Source organism: Marmota marmota, unplaced genomic scaffold, assembly GCF_001458135.2.
Source record: "Marmota marmota marmota unplaced genomic scaffold, marMar, whole genome shotgun sequence".
Lineage (NCBI taxonomy): Eukaryota > Metazoa > Chordata > Mammalia > Rodentia > Sciuridae > Marmota > Marmota marmota.
Window position 1 is genome coordinate 50,954,780 of NW_026000229.1, and position 5,350 is coordinate 50,960,129.

A 5,350-nucleotide genomic window follows, 5' to 3' on the forward strand; every position below is an offset into this window, starting at 1 on the left:
TCTGTTCCTTGATCTATTTGTATTGGTGCTGCTATACCTTGCCTTTGTTTTCCTAATCTTTTTTCTTTCCTAAAGCCTTGTCTAGCCCTAGTAGTGGGCGTATTAGGATTGATGTTATTTGTTAACGTCAAACCTAATTGATCTAGGACATCTCGTCCCCATAAATTTATAGGAAGATGATCCAATACATATGGCTGTATAGTTCCTTCACATCCTTCAGGATCCTTCCAATCTAATATCATAGAACTTCTATGGGGATTAGTCGCCACTCCTAGGCCTCGAAGCGTTTGAGTGGCTTGTTGTAATGGCCAATGTTTTGGCCATTCTTGACGAGCAACCCACCTTAAATCAGTTCAATGAGAACTGATTGATTCACTACATGGAAAGTACCTACTATAATGCCTAGCATGTAGTAAGCACTCAGTAAATGCTATCTCATCTAATTAAACAAATCATGTCTCTCTTCAATAATAAGTACCTGATAAGCAGTGGGAAACCCAGAAAATTTATAAGAAAAGTAAAAATAACCTTTTGATATTTTTAAACATCTTTGTGTTAATTGAAGCTCTGTTGTTTGCAGATTCAGAAATCCAATTTCTGAACTGATCTAGAAGGACAAAAAAGAAATTTATTGGCTCTTGTACCTTGGCTTCAGAAACAGCTGGATCCAAGAGCTCTATCTCTTGGCTGGGCTCACATAGTTTTGCCTGCAATCATCTGTGGGAAATATGGTTGCCTCCTGCCAACCCCTTATTTATACCCCTTTTGGCCTGACATCTCCAGCAGAGGCATCCCAGGAAAGATTGGGATTGGCTGAGCATAGAACCAGTCACTATGGATGGAGGGATGTTGTTATCTCGCCAGGATCAAGTGCCTTCCCTTAGAAAACTGGGGGTAGAGAGTGAGGAAGTTGGAGGAAGAGGCAAGATTTGTAATGGGTGTTCCAGCCAAACCACACCTGTGGAATCAAATCCCCTGGGAAAGAATGGTCCTAATATCAGAGGAAAGTGGTACTGGGGGGTAAGGTTGTGCAGTCTGAAGCCATAGATCCCGTCTGCAGCTAAAAGGAAAGGACCTTCATTCTTCTGTATAGAGATGGAAAATATAGGAAGTATGTTTCATCTGTCATGCCAACATAGAAAAATTGCATGTGAGCTCCTAGAACACTGTATTGAAAAACATTCTGAGGTCGCCTCCTTGCTCAGACAAAACGATGACCTGCCAAGGGTATGGTTTGAGGTCAGGGAACACAAGCCAGGTGATAACTGCCTGTATAATGCCAATTGAAGAACACTTACCCACAAACTAAGGACACTACTCTGAGGGACTTTCAACCAGAACCACATGAGCTTCCCAAGCACAGAGCTTTCCAATGAGAGCTAATTCAAATTGGCCACCTGACTGCTAAACCTGGCAGGTTATACACCTGTGAAGCCACCTTACAATACCATACACACTGACCCCTCTCTATTAAGAAGACAGAAAATGCTGATTTACCTCTTTCAAAATCTCTCGTATTGGCCTCTCACAAAACTTACCTTGAGATTCTTCACCAAAAAAAAAAAAAAAACAAAAAATAAGGACAAGAATGTAATTTAAACTCTTTAATTTTTCTTTCTTATGGTTTTATACTTGAAATGAGATGGTATCTATAGTGTTGTGCCAACTCCTAGGTGTGCTCAGTGCTCTTTAAAGGTAGTTCTTTTATGATTATTTTCACAAAATTTTTCTTTCTTATAAATCGTGCATTTTATCACTAAATAAAAAGTGAGGACACCGTGCACCCAAATGTAGTTGAAAGATTTGCTTAGAAGATTTCAGAAAAGATTCCCCTGTATTAATGATTTTTTTTTTTTTTTTTTTTGGTGTTTTATGCTTTGTCACTGGGGGCCTGTGGATTTGGGAGGCCCTTCCCCTGCCCAGGGTTAGCTAATTCTTAGCTAACTTTGTCTGTCTGCATACCTTTCATTTACAAATCAACTAATTCACAGTTCATATCCCCCAACCACCTTTTTTATTTAAAAGGGCCCATATTTCCCTTCCCTAAATCACCCCAGGGTCAAGGACCAAACTGGAAACTACCCCTATAGCTTAGAGCCCACTGAAATTATTCCAACTATCCAACCCTACACAGCTTAATCCCACCTACCCTGCCTCTCCCATTCTTTCCCATAGAAACGACTGCAAAGGCTTAGTGTCCTGCTTCTGCCTCCTTGTACCTGCCACATGAAGCCCTGCCTGACATGGCATGCCCCTCCTCCTGGGAACTATAAGCAATACACTCTTCTTTCAAAGGCAGTTGTTTCTGTCATCCTACTACAGCTCATTATCACAAATCCCAGGTACATTTTTAAGCCCCACTCCCATGACTACAAACAATAGGGTTGAAGAATAACGGAGGAAGAAAAAACACTCCCAAAATTGAAGTCAAAAGAAAAATGTGGGAAAAGGAAAGACTTTGAATATAAATATGTTGATACAGTTATTCATTTTCTTTCTATAGTTTTGTTTGGAAAAAAAAAGTTATCAAAACCCAAGCTGATATATAGAATTTCTATAGGAATAAGTATCTATTTGCTATTGTGTTTATGCCAGAGTTTGAACAAAATTATGGACAGTATTAACATTTACAGAAGTTATCTCTGGGCTGGGGATGTGGCTCAAGCGGTAGCGCGCTCGCCTGGCATGCGTGCGGCCCGGGTTCGATCCTCAGCACCACATACAAACAAAGATGTTGTGTCTGCCGAAAACTAAAATAAATAAATAAATATTTTTTTTAAAATTCTCTCTCTCTGTCTCTATCATTCTCTCTTTAAAAAAAAAAAAGAAGTTATCTCTGATATGATCTCTAGAAATTCCGCAATCTCATGAAACACATTTGAACTTGGAACCATCAATTTTTTTTGCATTATTCTTATTTATTTTCAAAAAAAAGTTTAAGTGATTTCTTTTGTTTTAGTGGAAGTTTTAAAACACCAAGCTCTTGTGCTCTATGTGACATACTCACGTGTTAAGTTAAGCATCAGAAGAACCAAGTTCTAATGCTTTTTAGAGTAAAGAATGGAGAGGGGAATCACAATGAAGAAAAGGGTGGGCCTACCCATCACCACAGTGTGCACAGGAGGGAGCTCCTCCTCAGGGACCATGCCAGGGGCTGTAACTGGAGAAAAGAGAGGAAGAGATTTCCAGGCTGAGAAAGACCCGATGGAAGCATCCATTTTTGGATAAACCATTTGTACTAAAGCAATGAACACTTCCTAGAGAGCGACTGGGGGAGGCAGATGTTTAGGTAATATATGGCTGCTTTGCATTTCTACAACACCTTTCATCTAAGAGCTGCAGAGTGTAACACAAACATTAACTAATAAATTAAGCCTGGTGGCACCTCTGCATGATCGATAGACATAATAGTCATTTTTATAGTGTAGCAAAGGCAGCAACCTGCTCACAAGTGCTCAGGTCATTTATCCAAGGTCAACAAGAGGGAAACTTTCAAAATAAAGGGCCAGTTCTCACCACACTCAGACTATGGGCTTTTTCTCACTTAGCAGATAAGCCACTTCAAGAGTGTGGTTCCCTCCACGAGCATTTGGTGGGCACCAAGAGGGGGCTGTGTGTACCCCGGTTTCCAGTGATTCACTTCAGGAGGTATCTCTTTAATTTAGCTTGGAGATGATTTGAAAATGGTAAGTCTTAGATGAAAGCTTTAACTCCTTTTTCTCCTGTTGACCCAGGAATTAATTTGTTTGCTAATGCTGGTCTCATTCTGGGATGATGGTGACTAGCTCTAGAGTTATGTGTTCATGTTACTTAATCTCATTATGCAAAGGATGTAACATAATCCAAGAATATCAAACAACATGTATATTTAGACATTAATGGAATTATTTAAATCACTGTTTTAATTTCTGAAAACTTATAAAATTGTCATTGGAAATAGTGGAACTTCTCTATGGAAGTCAGTACCACATCCCTAACAGAATCTAACTGGTTCATTTGTTCAGTATGTGATTCTTTGGTCCGACATCACTGTATTCCTTCGTAAGGAATGCTTCTTTCCACTCCCACAAGCAGGACTCAGTAATAACCTATCCTATAGTGAGATTGTTCCACCTTCCCTCTCTATTAACCACATGGTTTCTTCAGTAGTATAATCAGAAAGAAGGAAAAATAATGCGAGGAAATTTAATATAAAAACTCGGATGCTCATGCTCCCTTTTCCAAAGAAAATGGCCAATTCTTTTAACAAAGCGACTCTGATTTCTACCTCAGAACATGTCACCAAACTTCTCAAAGAGGACCTGACTCACCCCTAAGTCACTCATGTTCTTAATTTCCATTTTTATCTTTTGAAGATGTTTTAAGTGAAATAAGGCATGATGTGCAAGTGGCTGTTCTGTGTTCAGCCTCTTCCTCTTGCAGATCCTGTCCTTCAAGAGTAGTGGCACTCACGTTGGAGAAGTCAGGTACTCTCAACTTCTGCAGATTGCTTTGTATGATTCAGCATGTCCCCAACCTGTCCCCACAACACCAAAGTGCAGACACTGACTTAGTGTTGTAAGGTGATTTGATCCTTGATCCTAGGTGGCAGAACCAGTCTGGTCCCCATTTCCTGGTTTCCAGCCTGAGCCCAGTACACTGGAAACCACGGGGAGTGGAGTCAGACAATGCTGGATACAAACCCAACTCTGGGAACTGGTTCTTCTAAAAAAATAAATAAATAACTCTGTTACAATGCCCTATTGTCTCAACAAAAAGTGGGGAGCTTATCCAGATGGAAGAGTATATGAGTTTGTGGAGGAATTCCCATAGTTTAGGAGGAAAAAGACACTTTTAGTGATTCTGGTACAGCCTTCTGGGAGGCTCGTTGGAATCATCCTCAGGGACAATGTAGCTCTTTTAAAGCAGGGTTTGTCTTTCATTAGGATGTTAATAAGCTTTGGTGTACAATCAACTTCTGATACAGGCAAAAAGACAGGATTAAAGAAGAGCAAGTTATCAAAAACATCTACCAGTCAACCAGCAGTCCTGGGCCTCTATAGATTTAGGGTTTGTTCTTCCGGTCCCCCTGAGTTCCTCAGATTTCTCTTGTTTGTCGAAATTGATAAAGAAGGTCCAAAGACCTTAGAGAAGAGAGAACCACCCCAGAGCCCTTTGGAGTGAGAGTGAGGTCATTCTCAGTGTGGGGCTCTGTGGTTTGGCCTTGGGAGCCTGGGCCCTACCAAGCCTGTGGCTCATTTGCCTCCCTCTGGAGGAATAACCCAGGGTCGGCTGAAGGAACAGCCCTGTTGCTCTCACCCTCATTGTTAAGGCTTTTAGGGAAAAGATGTGGTCTCTTTTTCAGGAACTC